Genomic DNA, 23,721 nt, shown 5'->3' with positions numbered 1-23,721 from the left:
CTGCGCGCGGCAATACAATCAACGTTAACTACAACCCTTTACGTTGCGAAGACAGTTGTGGCCGACAACGCTAAGAAGCGCAAGCTAGGCGCTACGTCTCGGCACGACAGTTTGCGCTTCTCCTGGACTTTCTCGGTGAAAGTCGAGTTTTCTCGGGGACTGCTACAGAGAGCTTTGTTACCAAGGAGGAGCGAGATACACTATGGGGCGTAATAGTTTGAGAGTTAAATGCCCTTCGGCCATAAAGAATAACTTTCTGGAACTCACGTGCATGCCAGACGTGGGCTTGCGACCTGAGAGTCTCGTGTCCCTAACAGAAGACCGGTGCAAACCTGCCAACTCTTCCGAAGTTTTTGTAAAATGTATGAATTGGGACTAATTCTACGATTTTACGAATCTTGCTTCAATTTTTACGAAAAAAAGATACTTTTTTCATTTCTATTTTTTTAACATTTTTTTCGTAAAACCGTTGCTGGCGGTACCTCACACTGCCACAAGAGGGCGACAGGTGCCGTCCACGGCAGCGTTGTGGTTTTTACTATCCGTCTATCCGGGGGCCACATATCCAAAATCAATCCAAAGCCCAAAGCCTTTGTTTGTGTGTTTGGCGGCGCATGTTGGTTTGGCGTGTTCAGACGTGGTTGGGCCTCTGTTTCGGCCAGTTTCGAGGCGAGAAGTGCAGCGTCTGTGTTTGTTACACGTGTAATCATAGCATTCCTCTGGTTGCGGTGGCTTCGCGGTGCAATGGCAAATTCCAAACCTAAAAAGAGGTACTTTCAGGTGTTCTTGAAGTCCTACACGTCGGAATTCCAGTGCTTTGTGCCGTCCAAAAAGGAGAGAAGTTTGGATTCTGTAGCACGTGCACGTGTAACGTAAGCGTTTTGCACGGTGACAAGGCTGACATTAAGCCTTGCCACCTTGCGAAACAGCCCCCCCCCCCCCCCCCCCCGCAATTGCGTGAGTTTTACGAATTTTAATGTCCACAGGTTGGCAGGTATGCCGGTGGAGGCGCGAGTGATGGGCCGTCCCTAAACGCGGAGCAAGAAAAATTATTATTTTTTGTGGGGACGGATTTCTCTCGAGGGGGCGGGCGTGCGCCCCCGACAGTGGACGCGCCGCTGTGGGACTTCACGGCTGCAGCAGCAGCTTCGATAAGTACCGTGAATCTCTTGGATCATGAGCAGACACCATGTTGCTTTTTACCTTATTGAACACTAATGTACAAAACAATGTGGTGCGAATGTATTGCCTCGTGGTGTTTTCCACGAAAGCTTGGATATCGGGGCTGCAGCACATTTCTAGACCCACTCGGAGACAATAAATCCGTGACATTCGAAAAAAAAAATAATATTGAGTTTAGGGTGCACACTATTAGACACAGGTATAACTAGAAGGGCTGTATAGCGTTGTGGCGTGTTACATAGTTGAATTATATTATGCAGGGGTCTGTGGCTGAAGGCGACATGGCAAAGGGAGGAGAGGAGGAACGTCCTGCGCAAGTGGCATGCCCCCTACCACCGAATGGTACGAACGGTCTGGAGTTGATACGGCACGGGATCTGCTGTCCATTCGGCAGGACCAGCTGGCTGTCCAGCGAGAACTGCTGGCCACACAGCAGGGTCTGCTGGCCACCCAGCAGCAGCAGCTGGCAGTTCAGCAGGAAATGCTGCTCGTGCAGAGAGAGGCAGTCGATGCACTCCGTCGACTTGCAAGCGTAGGTGTTAAGAGAACTGTAGTGTAGTGCACTCCCAATTATTGTTGTTAGGCTGATTTTGGTCAACCCTACTTTAGCCAGTTAAGTTAGAAGGCAGTGTTCTTAGACTCAAACTGAAACCAGATATGATTTGTATGTGTATTTGAAGTGTCCAACAGCGAAGGCTTTATTTTGTTTATTTCAATGAAACCTTCCAGTGCCATAATGCTAATGAAAATTGGCAAGCCTTGAGACAAACTTTTTTCAACTTATTGAAAATTACCATACTGTGCTCGACAATCCGAACTACTACGTCTAAACCGTGGTTCAATAATCCACTTCATCGTTTATCTCATAAAAAGAAAAGATGTTTCAGGAGCGCTAAAAAAGGAAATACTTGGCCTAAGCTTGCCACTTGCTCTTCCGAATAAAAAACTATGTTAAAGGGGTGTTAGCACACATTCTTTCTGATAACTCTAAGCAGACATTCTTTCTGCAAACTCTACCTAATATGTTAATAAACAACCCTCGCAAATTTTGGAGATTTGTACTCTGAAATTAATCTAGTGAATAGCTCTTGTAATAACATATTGAATAGTGAATGTGTGAATATTTAAATAGTGCGTTTTCTGATGCTTTCACTATTTCTACACCCATTACTGGAATTTCTCCTGTTATAGAGAATGATTTTCCAATGGATTCAATTGTTATAAACATTCAGGGTGTTTTCAGCGGTATAGAAACCCTCAAAATATCTCCATCATGTGGCATAGAGGAAATCATTACGAAGGCTCTCACTAACACTAAATTTTCATCCGGTCTTTACCTCAAAGATATTTGAGCAGTCCGTGGACACAGGGGTGTTGCCCTCTGACCGGAAAATTAGTAAGTAGGCCAATATCACTCACCTGCCTCTACAAGATCCTCGAGCATGTCATTTACAGGCACCTGATTAACTTCCTGGATTCCTGCAATTTCTTCACCAATGTGCAGCATGGCCTCTGGAAACGCCTTTCTATTGGGACCCAACTACTTATTATAACTAACGATTTGTTTAAAAATCTTGACACCGGCTTTCCTACTGACGCTGTTTTGCTTAATTTCGCCAAAGTTTTTGCTAAAGTCCCGGACAATCGCATTCTTCTTAAACTTTTTTTCCTAAAACTAGATCCTCATGTTCCTAAGTGGATTGAATCATTCCTTATTCATCGCTCTCAATTCGTTTTCACTAACAGCACATCCTCCTCTTTCTCTCCCGTTTCTTCCGGTGTTCCACAGGAAATTGTGCTTGGGCCTTTGCTCTTTTTAATCTACATTAATGATCTCCCTCTTCACATCTCATCCTCTGTTCATCTTTTCACTGATGACCTGTGCTGTTTATAGACTAATAAAAAACCCATATGACCATGTTGCACTCCAGAACGGCATTTAAGGGGAGACACTGCTCTTTGAAGCAAAATTTTACTAAGAAAACACATTTTTAAAAATGTGTTTTTTGAAGTTTGGCAAGCACTTATCATCTTGTCCTGAAGGATTTTCGACATATTGAATGAGGGCTACAAATATATTAAATAGGCTGTCAGGCTTTTTGTGGGTGCCTTTTAGGCATCCGGCAAAAAATGATTGTGAAACTGGAAGGTTCAAAAGTGTCATAAGTAATTTATAAATCATCCTAGAGCTTTCATTTATACCTTATTGGATTGCACATACCTCTCAGTTCACTGATCTATGTTTATTTTCTGAGCTCAGTATTTTAATTTGCGTTAATCCTTTCCATAATCATTGCAAATTAAATTTTTAATATTAATAAATCTAATTAGGTTACCTCAAAACAAAGTACATATTTGTAGTCCGATTGTAATGCCAAATAAGCCATGTAAATTTCATTTTATTTGAATCGCAAGTTATATAAAAAAGCTCTTGAAGCAGTGTGTCACACATGGCAGATGTGTCTCAACATTAGCAAATGCACACACCTTTGCTTTACACATTCTTGCTTCCAGCCCTTAAACTCGTTAACATTCAATGGCACTACCATTCTGACTGCTACACAGTAAAAATATCTAGGCGTCCGTTTAACCACTAATATATCCAGGAATGTTCATGTCGACGAGACAATATCATCCTCAAACCGCTCACTCGGTTTTGTTTGTCGCAATTTCAACTCTGCCTTTTCTATCCTTAAACGTCTCCTTTACGCCATGCTTGTTCGCCCTAAACTAGAGTATGCTTCAGCTATCTGGCACCCACATCAGTCTTTTTTTAACTAACGCAAATCGAATCTGTCCAGAATCGTGCTGCTCGATTTATTTTTTCTAATTAGTCTCGCTTTTCTTGTGTCACTGCAATGAAATGTCAATTAGCTCTTCCTGATCTTTCCGTTCGTCGCAGAATTTCCCGTCTTTGCCTTTCCATAAAATGTACTATTCGGAACCATTACGACAGTCTCTCCTCAGCCAGCCCAGCTATATCTCTGCAAGACTCGATCATTCGTGCAAGATTACCCTTCCCAAGACCATTTCAACATTCCCTTCTACCAGAAGCTATTGTAGACTGGAATGGCCTTCCAGATGATATTGTCACCATCACCGATAACGCTAAAATCAGAACTGTACTAACCATGCACTCCCCTCTGTAATGCCCTTCGGGGCCTTGAGGGTAATACTAAGTAACTAAAGAAACAAATAAATAATATTCCGCCACCAGCGTGTGTTTGTGTAATTATAGGAAACTGGCCTCGTTACTGAAGGACTTGTCACGCGGCAACTCTGCCGTCAGTGTAACTAAAATGCATCATTCGGAAGCGCAGGCAAGAACGCCACCAAGGCAGCTCCAAAGGGGAAAGAGAACAGAGTAAGGGTGGATTTACTCGCCCCACATACGCCTTTGATCAGACTTCTCGACTTCTTTCGTTAACACAGCCATTCACTTTTCTTCTGTGCTTTAGGAGCACCTAAAATGCCAGTAACTCGTTGTCTACGAGTAATCTAATAAGGTGAATGGTGAAAACTGCTCTGCAACATGACTGCACAGAGCTTACCAAGGTGAAAAGTTGTTTGGCAAAAGTTTCCTATTGTATTGCTTGCAACGCGTCTGAAAACCTCTGGCGTGCTTTTAACTTTACTAATGTGTTGCGTAACAGTTTGCATTTTGTGCATAATGCGCTCCCCTTTTCCTGCAGGCTGTAGAGGGACAAGCAGCAGCAAGTGCGCACCAGTCGTCCGCACTGACTTCGCTAGTGCTTCAGCTCGTCGGTGTGCAGAATCTCCATCCGCCAGCCGAATAAAGTGGGTCTCTATGCTCCATTTCATTTTTGGCACGGGTTACACCACCGTTACTTGAACATCTCAGTTGAAAAACTGCCATAGGTGTCCGCTTTGCAGAATTGTTAAAAGCGAGCAGTCGCAGTCCCGCTGTTCTTGCTGCAGCGGCCATTTTGTAAACTGTGGCTAGACCAAACAACATCTGTGCCTCGATGGGCTTCTCAAGCGTGGCACTGCTCCCCATTGTAGCTCGCTGTGGCTCGCGTGTGGTGTCCGCATTTGAAGACCAACTTTCCTTAACTGGTATGTCGTAGTAATCTTAGATTACGCCACAAGCGAACTTGACATGCAGAAAGAAGGAATTTTTATCAATGTAGACTGCTTTGTAACATCTTCCAACTATTCATATTTGTTTATTCAAAGTGTTCAATAATGGCCGAAGTGTCTCACTTGGTGCACTTGTTAGTAACAGGAATACAAAGGATTTCCAGCAAGGAAGCCTAAGGAAGCTCGAGCACTTCTTAAAGGACACATGCAAAGGACTAATAAAGTTTTTTTAAACAGCCTGGTTGGGAAAAGGAAGTCATAAAACGAATTCACAAGGAAAATAAAAATTTTAAGAGCTATATTCACGGCGCTATACGAATTTGTAGTTGGCGCCGGCGGGCGCTGCGGAAAAGTGGCTGCTAGTTGTCACGTGACTGGTCGCTATTTGTCACGTGGTGCTTCCGCTCTATCGGAAGCTTCCTATGGTCTCTAAAAGTTAGTTATTCATCTTTATTTCAAGTGCAACAAAACACAAAGATTAATCGGTAACTTTTCGAACCCAAAGAAAGCTCCTGAAAAAGCGGAAGCAGACGTTATAGACCTGTGTGCCGGTCAGATGACGGCGGCAGCGCTGCGGGGTAGACAAACTTGCGCGGCGGTGGCGGTGTGGAGAAATGAGTTGACGGCGGCGCACCACGCTCAGCGTGCAGCGGCGGCGTGACTGTGAGTCGACTTTGAGACGGCGCACAGGTCTATCACATGACTTGCGGCGGCTCCCACGGGCGCAACTACAAAATCATTTTGTGCCGTCAATATAGCTCTAAATTTTTTTTTTCTTCGTTCTAATTTTATTTTATAACATTCTTTTTCCATCTGGTCTGTTTACAAAAAAAAAATGTTTTTTTACTTCGCATGTGTCCTCAAACTTTTAGTACTTTATCGTTAGAAGTTGGAACCGCGTTTTCGCAAGATAAATCGTGATTTGATAGAACTGAAACGTGATCCGATCCGAAACCTTGCCGGCCAGCAGCTTTCACGCGATCGGTAGATCTGTTTGGTGTACTTTAACCTTGCACCTGCTTGTCACTTCGAATACGATAACTTCGTTAATCGTAGTCTGCTGCTTCGATATTCAGTTGCACAATAGGATAAACTCGAAATTTGGTGCCCTGTTCCTCCGCGCAACTCCGCGTCCGTTGCTTACGCACGTCACGTGGTTCGCACATATAAGTACTATGTCGAGCACGTGTGGGTTGTGTGATAAGCAGAGCTGGTTTGCATTTTGAGCAGCTGAAAGCCACTAAGAAAATAATCAGACTTGTACCCGTCACTGAAAAAGTAACCGATGACAGTTACAATCACTTTGCTGTATAAAGTACCCGACTACAATTACAATTACAGCCTCAAAGAAGTAATCGAAAAATTACTCTAAAGTAAGCAATTACTTCCCACGTTACTTTTCATTCAAACTTTTTTTATGATAGCATAATCCGTGGAATCTCGCGCTCAGTTGTTAAAGAAAAAAAAAAGAAAGCCTCGACTGTTTTTGCTTAAAGCGCGAAACACACGTACAACCAAACCGTCCGATCCGACGTCTGACCGCGCAATACGACGGTCGGAGGCAAGGGTTTTCAACGCTCTCCGATGCTGCGGAACCCCCTCGCCCCCCAAGGTCATTCCGGCAGTCCGCACGTCGGATCGGACGGTTTGGTTGTACGTGTGTTTCGCGCTTAAAGCTGAGTGAGTGATGGCACACACCTAATCCCTCACAAGAGGCTAGATAAAGTCATTTTTCATACCCATAAGTAGTCTCCGGTGTAGAAATAAAAATGTACCCACGAAAAAGAAGCATAGTAAAGTGGCCTACTAATCCTCACAGCCTCGTGCTTAATAATTTCGAAAAAAAAAAAGCCCGTTGCCCGGAGCTGAATAACTCCAACTCCCTCCCCCCCCCCCCCCCCCCAAAAAAAAAAAAAAGAAATGAGGAAGATTGTAATGGGGGGTAATTTTGTAATCGATTACAGCAAAAAATTAGTTCAACTAAAAAGATCATTACCCCTTAAAGGAAGTAATCGAAGCGTCACAAAATTGCAGTAAAAATAATCAATTACAAGTAATCTTGTAACACGTTACGTACGAGTCTGGAAAGTATAGAGGCTCACAAAGTTTCAAGTTTTCACACCTTTTACACTGTTATCCCATCTACCTAGGTCCCTAACCACTCATGTTCATCTGTGCTGCTAAGCGCTATTGAAATTGCTCCCGTGCGTGTCTAAGACACAAGCTGAAGTGCAATGAAAACTGATCTGAGCTGCTCCTAGCCTGCTCCAGAACATAGTTTTAGCTGCTCCCAACCTGCTCCTAAACAGCTGTTTCAGTTGCTCCCGTGGCTGTTCCCAAGGACATTTCGTGAGTTCCACCCCTGCACTAACTACGTCACCGGACCTTGTCAAGTCCATTCAATACTGCGACGGGCTCCGTGATTATAGGTTACAACATGTCGACTTGCCACTCCGTTCTCGTCAAACATTCTATTTCCAAGATCATTCGCGATTATAATGAGGCTGATTATAGATGAATAGATCATGGGTTGACAATCTTTTTTGACCATTACATTTAAATTGTCCTCTTCCATCAGTAGAGGAAACCGGCATTATTTAAAGCTAAAATGAACAGTCTTATAAATATGTTTGTTCCGACAGCCTCAGTATGCACTGATTCAAATAACCCATTTGTTCACCAAAATGCTGCTCTTTTTGCATAACAAGAAAAGGCTATTTGCAAAGGCTAAACGTGTTAACACCTCAAGCTTTGGGTGCTTATAACTTTGCCCTTAAAAACTACAATAAAAAGTTGAAATTGGCTAAGTTTTGTTTTTATGACTCGCTGTTTATTTTGAATGGTAACCCAAGGAAGTTTTGGAACATGGTGTCACCAAAAAGCAATAACTCTGCCATCAAACCAAGCCGCGACAATGGCGATCCCATACAAGAAAGCGACTGCTCTGCAAATTACGACCCCAGCCAAAATATTACGTCCGTGGGACGCCGCATTCTCAACTAATGCCGATAATAAAAATGCGACCCGCCGCAAGCCGCTGCTCCTTAGCGGGCGGCAAGCGGTTTGTCGATCGCCAAAGCAACATTGGGCCGTGACGTCAGTATCCTTCTCTTTTTTTCCTCTGGTCCAGGAGTTGCGCGTAGTGCGCTTCTTTGAGCCACTACCACAGCTACTTCGGCTTGCGATTGGCGTGTTTAGCCGTTGCTTTTATCTGTAGCCCGTGTAGCTTCGGTATAGATTTTTGTTTATTTGCTTGTGAGGACTTCAAGACTCGTTTTAGCGAGCAACTCGGTGCGCCCAAGACTGCCCAGCTGTTCCTCGAAAGATGCCGAGCGCAACTTGTAGCGCTGTGGGCTGCTCAAACAACCCGCTGTGCAACCCGGAGGTGCTTCTTCACAAGTTTCGAACGGACCGGAAATTGAAGAAAGTGTGGGTGAACGCTGTTCGATGAGTGGACTTTGGACTTCGGCTTTTATGCGCCCGAGGAAAAAAGAACGAAAAAACAGAGGTGTACAGCCCAGCACTCGTGTGTTCGGACGCCGCAGCTCGCGCCGTAGAGCCTCAAAGCTTCGTGTCTGGGACTGACCCGCAGCGCGAAAGTGAGAGGGCCCCCAGTACTGTACGTCACTGGCAGCACAGCGTAGAGCAACGCCGCTCCATCCACAGAGCCCCGATGACAATTTAGGTCTAGCGACGAGTACGGAAGACCACACACACGGCGACAGCCGCAGAGTACGGCACCGAATGAGTTCACTTGTTTTCCAGTCGCTAGCTTTTGGGTATACAAGCGACGAGTACGGCATAGCGCACGCATGGCGGCGGCCGCCGAGTACGGAATCGTACGAGTTCACGGGTTTTCCAGTCGCTAGCTTTTGGGTATATGCACTAGCCCTTGCTACATATGCTGGATAACTACCACGTATACATAATTAAAACAAAATCAGCTTACCTCCTATCTTTAGACGGCTAGCGCAACAGAGGTAGGTGCCGCTCGGCGTGCGTGCTCGTTGAACGAGAACGATCCTGACGTCACGTTCACATAGCGGTTGATTTCGAGCGTTGCCGGAGCCTCGAGCGGCTAGTTTCGGGTTTGTTGGCCGCGCCCCAAACAAAACTTTGAGGGGTCCATATCTGTAGAACTACGCACAATAACGAGAAAAAAATTGCACCTTGCAGTTCAGGGACGCTGACTGGACTAAAAACAGTCATAATCCCAAAACCGAAAGTATGGACCGGAGTTGCCCTTTAACGTTTGCTCGGCTGAAGTGGAAAAGGGTGGGAGGAGCTTCCACTTCGTTCTTGACCTGTCGCCGACTCTAGGTGCATCTTTTTAGCCACACCTGCACTGGTGAAGAAAATTGTAGGGCAATGTATTTACGGTTCTATCTCGATACACATGCCAGAAGTACACCACCTTGCACTTTCTTACACATGCCAGAAGTACACCACATTGCACTTTTTCACACCGGTGCAGGTAGTGCAACTAAAAAAATGCACCCACTCAAAAAAAAAAAATTTGTATCGGCCCACCAAAGCTCTGCCAAAACCTCTTTGAACACTGTGTTTTATCAGCCAAATTTTATGAAAATGTGTACCAAAAGAAACCCTGACAGAGACATTTACGAGAGCAAACAAGTGGACTACATTGACTGCTTAGGCTTATAAAGAGAAACAAAAAAAGTAAAAAAGTAAGAAAAAAATATCTGCATTACGATTTAAGAGCATGTCATTGCAACGAACTGGTGAGCATAGAATGTGTGAAGTTCTGCGTGCACATGATGTATGTGGATGCAAAAACATGCCTTCACCCCAACCCAATAAGTGATTTCCCACATCAGAAGCCGCCTCGGTGGCTCTGAGGCGAGAGCACCGGCCTACAGGTCCTCAGGTGGCGGGTTCGAATCCCGACCGAGGTGCCCGCAATATGACGGAGGCTTATTGCAGAGAAGGCACTGTGTAACCGAGCTCCGCAGGTGGTCCAAATTAATCCTCAGTCCTCCGCTGGGGCGTGCCAGATGCCCGTCATAGGTGCCAGATGGCCGTCATAGGTTTGGCACGTAAAACCCCCAAATTTGACTTTCCCACATCAGAGCTAAAATTTGTGCAGCCACCCACATTACATGGATGTAGAACTGTACACCTTCTGTGCTTCCCAGTCTTTGATGAGATATGATTAAGCTTGCACAGCGCGACTCCAGTGAGCTGAATGATTACGGCAAGCATGCCAACACCGCAGAGCATGACAAGCTCGATGAGAGAGGGCGTCCACCTTCCTGACTTTCCGACGCTGCATTGCTAGTGTTCTTTCTTTGAGGCTCCTAGTGCCAGTGTCGCTGTTGGTGTCGCTACTGTCATCATTGTACCCGCAGTCAGACTCTTCCTACACAAAGGGGTCTGGGGCAGACTCCGGAACGGAGCTGTGTAAGCAAACATTGTGCAGAATAGCACATCCTGTTGCTAAATTACGTGCTCTTTCTGGGTCGTAGTGCAGAGCGTGGTACTTCTGCAGGCACCGGAACTGGTTTTTCAGTTTACCAATGCATTGCTCAACAACAGCGTGTTGAGCGGTGTTGGCCGAGGCCAGACTCGACAAGACGCACCGCTCAACACGCTGTTGTTGAGCGCTGCCTCTTGCTGGGGTTGCCAGAAATAGGGGTGAGTAGCCAGGGCTCCAGAGGTAGCATCTGTCACCTGCAGACAAAAATGGAACCGTATTTGCCATGAATGTTCTCGCATAACATTTCCAGGAGTTGTCTGAAAGTGCACTTGTACTAAAATGGGGCTACTGGTATGGTTTTATGACTTTCGAGAGAACCTGCTGATTGAAAGTCAAACTGGCAGGAAAAAATGTTATGTCGGTAATTTAATTGGCTTGCTCAACCATGTAAATAATGTCTTGCAAACCTGCATCGCCCATTGTTGTTTACCTCAATCTTGGGTAGAGGCTACAAGGAACAGCCACCAGATCTTTTGTTTCGTAAGTATATCTGACCTAGCAATGTCAGTTGTGCTGCTCTGACCATTGGCCACTGAGATTGGTCGTTTAAAGTTATCTAGAAGCACCATTTTTTCCTGCTACACAAAGAAATTTGAGCCATCAAACATTTTCATCCCTGAACCAGTGCTGGTAGCTTGTAATCGGAGACTTGGGTGGGCAGATTACGTACTACCAGATGAACACTTGATGGGTCCAGTGACAGCGTTACAAATATTACAGTTATACCCAGGTTCTACATTTAAAATAAAAGATACGTCGAATAAGAGTACATTCATTAGTGGGAAGAATGGTACAGATCTTGGGGCTTTAACGGAGACAGAATAATCTCATTGGCTCGGGCCAGACTCTCTCGGGCCACAATTATTTGGCTCCTGGGTTAGCATGCTATGAATTTTGGTGTAAGTAGGAAATAGCCTAATGCAGGACGCCAACCAACTGCTCTTCGCTGCAAAACCAAACTGTCGGCGCATGTCAACCGAAGCACGTTTTTGGGGCTGAGAAACGTAAGCGGAGATGATCGAGCAAGAAGAAAAGTATGCCAGTCATTCCAGAGTATCATGCCTGGTCTGTGAGCATCATGGGAGAGGTACGATTACAAGAACCAGAGGCACCTTGTCTCCGGCTTAGCGAGAGACCTAACGGCCATCGACTCATCTGTCTCCCGGACCTGGTTTCCTCTGTGAATCTTTACGTTTGGCCCTGCGTTTCGGGGTTAAAGGCCGACGACCAGACTCGAGATTCTGCAAGGCAGAATTTCCTCCTCACCATGGGAGAGGAGGAAGCGAGGGAATAGTGGAAAGCGCAAACTGGTCGTCGGTTTTTAAGGAGCAGACGTATGCAATCCTGGAAGTAACAAACAGCCTGTCGTGGGAAAACCAAGGTTCGGCACGTAGGGGCAAAAAAGCCTGCACACGAAATATAGGCAGCATGCCCGGCTGCCTCCTTGATACCGAAGCAAGCCCTTAAACAATCAGCAAAAGCAGAGCTCTGTGTCATAAGTGTGCCGGGACTCCTCCAACTAGACCCTGAACCCGGAAAACGCGACACTTGGTCTCCAAAAACTGAGAAAAAACAGGGTGACCAGATTCTGACAAAGACTGTATTTCGACTGACTAAAACAGGTTATCTACAATCAAACAGCAAAACGTGTGAAGGGGGAAATGGTGAAAACTAAGAGCTGAAGTGGAGAGGAGCAACGTCCTTTCCACAACGGGTTGTTTCGTGCGTGCCTGTTTTCTCTTCGCTGGGGCCGCGCCACTACGGGAAGGGACTGGGGAATGTCTCCTATATTTCTAAAACTTGTCGCGCAACCCGTTGCAAAATGGCCGAGTGGCTTCCCCGACGGAATGTATCCTGAATGGTCGCATGATCTGACCTAGAGACCCGTTAAAATAATTTTTGATAGGGGCTGTAGTTTCACGAAAAGGATTGGGACAGACCTCACAGGTCTCTCAAAAAGCTATGATGGGTCTCTTACACCCCTCAGGAATTGTTAAAGGGTACTCAGGCCCCTTAGAGAACTTTGACGGTCATCTAAACTATACTCGCCGTCCACGATCAAGCCCTTGCAGCATGCTAGATGAGCGCTTAGTTTCGAGGCCTTCAAAAACAAATCTCCCTTCCACCCCTCCGAGGGAAAGCAAGGTTCAACCTGTCGTGCTTCCTCCAGCAGCTGTCGATGCTCACACATCGTGGACATGGCAGGGTTAGAGATACTGTGCTTACGTTCATACTTCTTAGGCCATGCCCGTTGGCGCTGCTTCGGTTTAAAATGGTCAGTTTGGTCTACAGGGGAGATGCGAGGCACGGCACCACGAACGAGCTCCCATTTTCCTCTCGCTATTGTCGTTGCCTATTTTTTGTTTGTACACTGTCGGAACGTGCGCACTGTTAATGTGGAGACTGCACATGGTAATTTGCCGAGAAAGACTGGCGTGTGAGCAGTATCGCGAGGTCCCAAGGTGGTTTTTTCTGGATGTCTGCTGGTGGCTTAAATAAGTGATGTTTTTCTTTCTTGCTTTTGTAACAGTGTTGTTAGAGAATTTAGTATATTTTACCCCTCCATTCAATCGAAATTGTCACCGATGGTAAGGATGCAGATTTGTGGTAATGAACTGTCCTCTCATGTTAATATCTTTTCAGATATATCAGTGTTTAGAAGGGAGCTAATTTTTTATCTTTTCAATTCCTGATTGCATGTTAGTCTTTTCTTTTTTACAAATGGGGTACATTGTGTTAAGTCATGTACTACCATTTTATGTGCCACCACACATGACCTAGTGGTCGTTCTGGGGCATGATTCAAATAAAGCATTATTATTATTATTGTAAGGTATGCCAAAATGGTGCAACATCCAGAAAATTTACGTACAGTAGGCTGTGTCTTCATTTACATTTTAGCAGCACTTGTCATCTTAAGGTAGGATATTCTGGCATATGAAATGTGATTGTGTTAATGATACAAGCTCACGAGCATATTTTGTCTGGTGCATCCCGCAGAACTTGGCTTGATTCGAGCGGCAGCGTGTTCGCTGAACGGCATCTGCTGTCTCTGCAGTCTAGATCAGGAATGAGGTAAGACTGCAACGGAAGCGGCTACGTAGATGTCTGCAAGGTGAGTGATGCATGCAGCCATTTCTTTGTTTGATATTGCGTTTCAAGAGAAGATGAAGCTGCGGCATTGTCTAAAGGTCCTGGTTTCTGCTTCCGCCTGGTCAACATTGCTGCCCCATGAATCGTGTCTCATCGACTCTTATACTTTTTGCGAGCTGACGTTTGGGCTTGTTGCTTTGGATAGAATGCTATGGTGGGCTTGGCCTGGAGCCAGCTGAATGTCTTTGTCCATGAAGCCATAAACGAGGACATAATAATAATTTATTGCATATGAACAAAGCGAGGTTGAAGTCAGACCTGCCTAAGCCACATTGGGCTTGACTGGCAGCGTCTTGGATGCTTGACATGGATGCTGCTTTCCCATTTCGGGGTCGTGCTGTTTCGCCTTTTGCTCTAAGGGCTTGTTTGTACGTCTGCTTACCTGGTGTGCCCCGTGTGATAATTGCTTAGCGGAGGGAAATCTTTAACGCGGTGAGAATCTGTTTTATTTGTTTCGGCCTCCTCACGCTTCGTTGTTGTGCGGTTGTGTTGCAACCTTCCTTGCATCGTCGGATCCTTTGGTCTCTTCTGGAGACACGCATTTGCATTCTTCTTGGCTAGAAAGGTGTCACCCTGTGCCAATTTGCCTGATATGGCAGTTTGCGCAGTATGTCTCTCCTGAGTGCTTCTCTTCCGGGTGTGCTTTGCTGCACTCCTTGCGTCTTTCAGGTAAAGTTCATCTTGGTCTATATTTTTCATGATTTCTTGAATCGAAAACTGGGCTTGGGCTTCTTGTAAAACTTCTTACTGCATCGTTTGGCGCAAGTCCGCAGACCTTCACTGTGTGCTCTGCTTTGCCAATCTTGGTTTGGGTTATGTGAAGTAATAGTTTCGCAACTTTAGATGGGATGCTCACTATTGCAGTGTTTTGGCTCTGGTTGATCTGCAGGCACCTGTTGGCTTGTTGCCCCATTGTGCTGGTGCCCTGAAGCTGGGCTAGAGCAGTGAGGACGCTTAGAGCCGGCCTACGTTGAGTCCGTTGCATGGTCGCAAAATTCGCTTAAACTCTTCCAGGGGAAAGGGTGTGGGCGTGGGAGCAGGTCTGCGGGTCGTAGCTCTTCTCAGCTGCCTCGGCGACGAAAGCGAAGGTGGCAGCGTGACTTGCTTTTGAGTTAGGTTTAGCTGTTGCCGAGCTCGTCGACGCTGTGCCTTCAAGACTACGTTGATCCAGAGTTGCCTTGTTTTTTTCGTTCCCGACGATGGGTAATCCTGGTTATCTGCTGCACTTGCATCTTTTCGGTAGATGAAATTATTTTTATTTATATCCAAGCTGATTTCCGAGGCATACGTGACAGCCGTGCAGCCCGCATCGGTTCCACCGGGCGGGGCCTGATTCATCGCCGTATTATTAGCTAGGCCTACAACGCTAACAGAAGGCTTAGCCTTCCCGCTCGGGAAAGTCTTCCTAATTTCACCACAATTGCACTCACCGGCGAAAAACTGGTGTCTTCATGTGCCTTTTGCTTAATAGAATATGGTGGTAATCACTAATTTGTGCAGAATATGATTTTTCTGAACTTTTGGGTGTGCAACACAGAGCTCATCAGAAACACACTTTGCCTCTACGGCGGCCGTCGGTGTTCCCCCCCCTGTAACGGGATGAATTGATTCATTCGTTCTTGAACGATGCGAGCGAAATCGTGAACCTTTTGGGCAACGTCGGGAGCACGGAGTGATTGAGGACCAGTCGTAATTGGAGAAATGATTGTACAAACTAACGTAATCTCCAGCGGAAAGATTGTGTCTATTCACTTCAGGATGTCTCCGTGAATAACATCTCATGCCATGTCAGATAGGTATACTGATCTCCAGTGGGGCATGATGTCCGTCCGGGGGGGGGGGGGGAGGGAGGGAGGGAGGGAGGGAGGGAGGGAGGGAGGGAGGGAGGAGGAGGAGGAGGAGGAGGAGGAGGAGGAGGAGGGGGGAGGGGAGGAAAGGGAGGGAGGGAGGGAGGGGGGGGAGAGAGAGAGGAGAGGAGCAAGGAAACCAAGCTTGACATACCCTCTGTTATATCTGTACAGTCTAGATTTGCGAAACATAGATCAAGCATGTTGCCCTGGGTGTTTGAGATACAGTTGTATTGTTTTAAATTTGTAAATGATGAAAAATTCAGCAAGAAATTAAATTTCTGAATAATATAGTAACTTCTAGAGGACACTGAGGCTGCTTTCCAGCTTATGTTACAGACATTAAAATCTCCAAGAACTATAAATTTGAATTTATTCAGGGCCTTGGTTGTACACTCAATGCCCAGTAGACATTGGCGAAAACCATCTGGAGACGTGTCAGAGGGCAAGTAATAAGCGCCCAGGAGGATATGCTCGCCATTCGCACATGGCAGCTCTATCCACACTGACTCAAACAATGTCTCAAGATCCGGACGCCTAACACGTTGTAAGGACGCATCAATTTCTCTCAGCACTCCACCCAACGTCTTTTTCCTAGTAGAGAATACACGATCACGTCTAAGTACTGCAAAATTAGGTGGGAAGACATTGGATAAATAAATGTTAGAACAAGGCCAGGTCTCGTTTAGCGCAATAATAGACACATCAGTTAGGGTTACATTAGAAAAAAAGTTAGCTTTTGTGGGAAGACCTTGGACATTCTGATAGTAAATGTCTAGGTTACGTATCTGTTCCGGCATTATGGAAGAGAGGCGCTTCGAATACCGCTTGCTATGTGTGGCTCTCATTCAGCTGACCTGTCAACTCGTTGAAAAGGCTTCCCTCTGGCCAGAGAAGGGGATCAAAAAGTTTCTCTATTTCTTCATTTGCAGCCATCACTCGTAAGGACGAGTAGCTTTCATGCCGTGTCTTCAGTCGGGTGCACGCAAGCTCGCGAAGAGGGCCCTGCTTCCTAATGTGGGTTTAAAGGCTCGGAGGATCGCAAGATGGGCCGAAATGCGTCATGTGCACAGCGTGTTGGCGACGTGGTGGAGAGGGTGGCAGTGCCACAGGTGTACAGCTGGCTGACACACTTGCCCTCAACAACGGCCGTCTTGCCCTGGGGACCTTTGGCCCCTCCTTGCGGAACCCAGCCCCATTGAAGTTTGATGGAGCTTGATGGCATGGATGCCCTGAAGGTTGGACAGGGTCACCAAAGGAAGGGGATGGTGGCGGCTCATCGCCGCAGTTTAGGAAAAAGGCAGCTGTTTCCTGCCGGCCGGTTCCATTGGTTCCGAGTGTTACGCACAGCTCCGAGCTCAGTCCGCTAAGACAGTATGGCACTTGCGTGCAGCTGGGAGGTATACCTATACCCTTGGCAGAGCTGCGCGTTCTCGTCATGAAAGAGCAGCGACCTCGTGTGTGAGGAACGAGATCCTCTCGAGGGAGTTGAGGAGGAGGGCTTGTAAGGATTTCATGTCTGCATGAGGACCGCCTGGGGAAGAGGAAGGTTTCTCCGAACGAGTGGAAGCAGTGGGGGAGGGCGGTGCGGAGTGGTGGCTGAACGACGCTTTCGTCAAATCCGGCCTGGCTTCTGCTGTTAGGACTAGCAGCCCCGCTGATGTTTTGCAACTCTTGCAGATTAAGGAGCTTACCCCAGATTGCAGAAAGGTGGTCTTATTTTCCGTCCAGCAGGTATACTTGGTGTGGGCACATAGCTGGCACCCTGAACAGTGTAGAAACAGCAGTATTCCATAGAAGCAGCGGGAGCAGATTCAGCATGCGTTCTTTGCTGTGCGCAATAATAATAATAATAATAATCTTTTTATTCACACAACGCTTTCGGTATGTCAAATGACGGGTCCGTCTAAGCCGACAATTATTAATAATAATAATAATAAAAATAATAATAATAATAATAATAATAATAATAATAATAATAATAACAGCATCTGTCCTTGCTGGGAGCAATAATACTACTACTATTACTGATAATAAGATTACTACTACTGTTAGCGCGTCAGGAAGTACAGCGCTTTGTAACTCGGGTTTTTTATAAGAGACGAGAAACGTGAATACATTGTTAGGGTACAGGTTACAGACGTCCAACCCTAGTCGGCGTGATGGCGTCGCGCTCGACAACAGTTGTTGCTTTGCCGGAAGAAGGCTGGCGGCTCTGGCCAGTGTTGCCGCTTCCGGCCGCAACACTTCCCCCACACTTGGTGGAATGGTGGAACTACAAGTCCAGCCGCTCGGGCGGTCGGTGTTGTTGCACTGGACGCTGCTCCTTGCTTGGCTCCACGGTGGCCCTTGAAGTCTCTGGAGCCACTGAGGATTGGCCCCATTCTAACGTTAAATCCTCATTGCGCTCACTGGGTTGGTGCAGAGGGTCAGGTGTGTTGACCTCAAGCCTCAGGCGTAGCTGGTCATGATGTCTGCGGATCATCCCACCAGGTGTTTGCACCAGCGCCATGCGGTTTCCAAGTTCTTACGTGATGGTTCCACTCAGCCAGCGGGGTTCATTACCAAAGTCCCTTGCACAAACAGCCTGACCTCGGCTGTTTAGTTGCTGGCCATGCCAGTGGCTCCCTACTCGGTGGCATGGGAGCCGCCCGTTGGCACACTGTGCACCGGTGAAGCAACTCTTCCACCTCACGGTCAATGCCTGGCCACCACACCAGCGTGCGTGCCAGTGCCTTAGTTGCATTGACTCCCTTGTGAGTATCATGAAGCTCCAATAGAAATGCCCTCCGTGCACATTCTGGAATCACCACTCTTCCAGCCATGCAGATGAGGGCCCCTTCCAGCGTGAGTGCATTACGATGATGCCAGTATGGCTGAAGGCAACTGTCCAAAAGTCTTTTTGGTCAACCTCTGCTGATCGTGTCTTGTAGGCTTTGCATAATTGGGTCCTTCCCCGTCAGGTCTTCTAGCTGTCGTCTGGACACTGGGCTGGCGTCCAACATGTCCGCTGTGAAGACCCCCATATCTTGGGCTTCTTCGGTTTCTGCTCCATCTGGGGCAGTTGCCATCGGCAGACGACCGAGTGTCTGCGTTCAGGTTTTGTGACCCAGGCTTGTACTTGATCACATACTTACACGCTCCAAGCGTTAGTGCCCACCTCTAGATGCGTGCCGCAGCCATGCTTGGAATCGATTTGCTTTCTTTGAACAATCCCACCAAAGTTTGGTGGTCTGTCGTCTGTCTTTAGGGTGAAGCTCCTGCAGAGAAGGTAATCCCTAAACTTCGTTACCCCAAAAATGAGCGCAAGCGCTTCCTTCTCCAGCTGCTAATAGTTCTTCTCAGCCTTGGTAAGGGATCCTGACTGGAAGGCGATAGGCCTGTCGATGCCATTCACGCAGTAAGACAGCACTGCTCCTAGGCCTTCTGGTGACTCATCACACTCCAAAATGAGTTCCCTACTTGGGTCATAGTGCACAAGAAGGTTGGACTTCTGCAAGGTTGTTTTCGCCCCGTCGAATGCAGCCTGTTCTTCTGTTCCCCATTTCCATTTCACCTCACTCCTCAGCAGGTTGTGGAGCGGAGCCAGAAGTGTAGACATCCTAGGCAGGAAACTCCTTTAGTATGTGATGAGTCCTAAAAAGGACCGAATTTCTTGGAGGTTGCGAGGTGCAGGAGCCTTCACGATGGCGTCCACTTTCTTTTCTGATGGATGCAGCCCACGTCGGTCGATCCAATGTCCGAGGTAGGTAACCTTCACCAAACACACATTTCTCTTCCCGCAGTCGGATGCCATTTTTCCTGAATCTCTGCAGAACCTTCCGCAGCGTCTGCCCAAATTCGTCTTTGCCTTCTGCCACCAAGACATCATCCAAGAAAACCTGCGTTCCCAGAATGTCCTTCAACAACGCCTCCATTTTCCTTTGGAAGATCGCTGGTGCTGAAGCGATGCCGTATGGCAGCCGGTTGTAGCAGAAGAGACCCTTGTGGGTGTTGAGCACTGCTGCCTGTCTGGATTTTTCATCTAAGGCCACGTGGCAGTAGGCTTCCCGAAGATCCAATTTCGAGAACCAATGGCCATCCTTCAGAGGTGCAAAGATGTCCTCCACTTTGGGAAGTGGGTATTGTTCGATGTCGCATGCCATGTTCAGGGTTACTTTAAAGTCCCCACAGATCCTGAGACCTCCATTGGCCTTGGTCACTGGCACTACTGGCGTTGCCCACTCACTGTGGAATACCAGAGACAATATCTCCTCTTTGCACATTCAGGCCAGTTCTTCTCCTACCCTGTCACGTAGGGCATAGGGAAGAGACCAGGCCTTGCAGAACTTGGGGTTTACCTCTTTCTTTAAGTTGATGTAGGCCACAGGTCCCTTCATCAACCCCGTCCCCGGCTAGAAGAGATCCTTGAAGTCTTCTTTCAGCTTCTTGACCGTGTCCTGCACTTGGTTGTCACTTGTTTGCATGCTCCCAATTAGATGCTCTTCCAGGAGGTTCAATGCTTAGATGACGTCTCGACCACACAAGGATAGACCCGTACAATCCACAATGTACAGTTGTCCTTGCACTTGTTTGTTTCCATACCTTACTGGCATCGCCAGGACTCCCAGCACTGGTAGTTTCCCCAGGTAGCAGTGGAGCTCCTTGGTAGTTTCCTGTAGGGGTGGCCAGACCTTATCATTCTTGGAGTATGTGTCCCTAGAAATCATGCACACGGGGGAGCCAGTGTCAACCTGCATGGTCACTTCTACTGTTCCCCACTGGAGCACTTCGTTGACTGAATCAACCGTAGCTTTTGGAGTGTGCACTGTGAACAAGTGGAAAGCCTCCCCTGCCTGTCCTAGCTGTGCTTCTTCCGTGAGCAGGTTGGCCTGCTGCTTCTTTCGGTTGACCGCCGGTGTCGACTGAGTGCGAAAGCACCGGCTCGCCAAATCTCCCTGCTTGTTACACGTGAAGCACGTCGTTTTCTTGTGTGGACAGTTTGGCTGGTCATGAGAGCTGTCTCCGCAACGAATGCAGGGCTGCGCAGTCTTCGTCCGAGACGTTTCCTGCTGACGTCCCTTGTGCTTCTTAAACCGCAAGGCATTCACGTTCCCTGCAGTAGTGCGTAGCGAACTTGAGCCAGGAAGCCGGTCGGCGTTCCGCATTGCTAACTCCGCAGCCAACGCTGTGTCCAGCGCCTCTTTGAGCGTAAGTTTCTTTGGTTTTGCCAGGAGGATCCTCTGCACCGTCTTCTCGCACCGTCCGATGACAAATCGGTCCCTTAGGTTGTTGTCTAGAGCGTCCCCAAAACCGCAGTGGTCTGCGATTCTCCGTAATTCGGCCAGGTAGTCCGCGACGCTTTCCCCCTCATTTTGCTTTAGTGACTGGAACCTGAACGTCTCATAGATCTCGAACGGTTCCGGACTGAGGTGCTGCGTAAGCGCTTTCATGATCGTGTCGAAGGTTTCGTCTCGCGGTTTGTTTGGCGCCACCAAGCTTCGCAGTCATGCATAACTTCCGGGCTAAAAGCGGATATTAGGATCGAACGTTTCCTACCGTTGTCCCTCACCCTGCTGGCGTCGAAGTATGCCTCCAGTCGCTCCACGTAGTTTGTCCGATTCTCCACCGCCGGGTCATACTGGATCGGTGCGGCGTAGAGGGCTTGAGCTTGCGCCATGGCGGCCACCGCTTCTCCTTTGTTCCCGGGCCCCACCGTCACACCGACTAACACCACTTAACGAGCATGCAAACAAGTGACAACCAAGTGCAGGACACGGTCAAGAAGCTGAAAGAAGACTTCAAGGATCTCTTCTAGCCGGGGACGGGGTTGGTTGTCCTCTCCTTATCCCATCCTCGTCGTCATTGTTAGCGCGTCAGGAAACACAACGTTTTGTAACTCGGGTTCTTTATAGGTGACGAGAAACGTGAATACATTGTTAGAGTACAGGTTACTGACGTCCGACCCTAGTCGGCGTGATGGCGTTGCGCTCGACGATTGTTGTTGCTTTGCCGGAAGAAGGCTGGCGGCTCTGGCCAAGGTTCCCGCTTCCGGCCGCAACAACTACTAATAAATTCATTACCACAGACATCGGCTCTCTTTAAGAAAACGGGCACATCAAAGCAAATAAGGTGCTTGTGTGATGCCACCCTGCAGTTAAAAAGTCAAGCATAGCATAGCATAGCCACTCTAAACCTAAAAATAAACACATGCACATAAGAGTATTGAAAAAATATATGATACTTTTTATTTCCTCTCCAGGGAGCGGAGGGGCAAGGACAAAAAGCTGCATTCAGCTACTTGACGAGGTCCCTGCCCCGATTGAAACGGCAGAGAGAGCAGTGATGACAATGTTTCCTAATCACTCATTTACAAACCAAATGAAATAACGAATACAAAACTACACACATACAATAAAATTGGAGCAAGAGTCAACAAAAGACGTGAGATTTTGTTAGTGAGTGTCAGTGAGCGTCATAAACAGGGATATCACGTGGGGCTTGGTGACAACCTCAAGTATGACGTGATATTGAATCAATTTGTTTAGTAAGTAAGCTAGATTGTGCCTTTTTGATTCATGTCCATATGTTGTTTGAGATGTCGGCACAAACCATGGTTCTGCATGTCGTGTATTATGGCTTGTGAGATGCTTGTTTAGATTAAAAAATTCAATTATGAAGGTGTTATTTGCGAGTAGGGCAGATCTGTAAAGGCACGTGAGTCTTAGTTTGTATAGGAAAGATATATTTAGGATGTTTAACTGCTGCAAATAATTAGCAGTGCTCTCATTCTATGCGAGATTTGCTATTATTCTAATTGACTTTTTCTGTGCACGAAGGAGGATATGTGTGTTATGTTTATTAGTTGTACCTCATATGGAGATTAGAATATGTTAGGTGAGGAACAAAATGAGCCATTGTATAACATTTTCTTAATATTGCATGGTAGGCTGTATCTATGTTTATTTACCAGCCCATTTTTTACCAGCCATTCGGCTTTGTTCGGCATTCGGCATTATTACCAGCCCATTTATTTACCAGCCATTCGGCTTTGTACGGATGTGATTAATGGTATGATAGTCCCATGCGAGGTGTTCTGTAAAATGAACACCCAAGGATTTCATTTCACTTACAACTTCTATTTTCTGGTTGTCTAAATGAAGATATGTTGGCCTACAAGTTAATTTGTTTCTGGGTCTATAGAAAATCGCTCTAGTTTTATAAGGGTTTATTTGCAGACAGTTTGCAATGATGTATCTTTGCAAATTTCTAAAAGAGCTATTTGCTTCTGAAGCTATATCAGTCGGGTCAGTACCAGTAAAAAGAAGTCATATCATCGGCATAGGCTATTATTTTTGCTGATGTCATTATGTTGATAATGTCAATGTAAAGCATGAAGAGAAGAGGGCCTAATGTGCTGCCCTGGGTCACACCTGTTGTAATAGTGTCAAGTGGAGATAAAGAAAAGTTTATACAAACAGATTGAGACCGAGGCTGTAAATAAGATTGAATTAATAATGCAGCGCTTCCTCTAATACCATAAGCGTGAAGCTTAAGGTGTAGTATATCATGATTTATGTCGTCAAACACCTTATTAAGGTCAATAAATATTCCAGGTATGAGTTCTTTCTTCTTAAATGCTTCAACAATTCATTCTTTTTGTGTTAATAGTGTGGTTTCTGTCGACCTGTGTTTACGAAAACCAAATTGTGAGTTAGATAGAATATTATGTTTGTTAACTCTTAAAAGCCCATAATGTTTCTATCAGTGATAGGAACATGAAACTCGCTAGAAATAATGTTTATTGCTGCACAAGCACAAATAATAAAAGGTATGAAAATACTAATTGAAAGCCATTAATTAGGGCATGGGAATATTCTTCCCTCTGGGCCTTCAGTGCCACACATACTCTTGGTGACACTTGGCAAAACAGGGCACCACACAAAGGTGTACTTTGCAAGTT

The 23,721-nt window shown here is 46.6% G+C and overlaps 1 long non-coding RNA gene across 2 annotated transcripts; it reads left to right on the top strand.

Moving 5' to 3' along the window:
• The first annotated feature begins 622 nt into the window (after positions 1 to 622).
• On the top strand, positions 623 to 4,934 carry LOC121833870. 2 transcript variants are annotated; one of them, XR_006076909.1, is made up of 3 exons: positions 623 to 770; positions 1,443 to 1,714; positions 4,875 to 4,934. It is a non-coding gene; the product is annotated as an uncharacterized LOC121833870 (long non-coding RNA). The 2 variants fall into 2 exon arrangements; XR_006076910.1 differs by lacking the exon at positions 4,875 to 4,934 and adding an exon at positions 2,527 to 2,572.
• Positions 4,935 to 23,721: the final 18,787 nt, after the last annotated feature.

This window comes from Ixodes scapularis, unplaced genomic scaffold (genome assembly GCF_016920785.2).
Source record: "Ixodes scapularis isolate PalLabHiFi unplaced genomic scaffold, ASM1692078v2 ptg000005l_1___fragment_1__unscaffolded, whole genome shotgun sequence".
Classification (NCBI taxonomy): domain Eukaryota; kingdom Metazoa; phylum Arthropoda; class Arachnida; order Ixodida; family Ixodidae; genus Ixodes; species Ixodes scapularis.
Note: the sequence above shows the minus strand (reverse complement) of the source record. Positions and strands in the feature narration are given on the sequence as shown.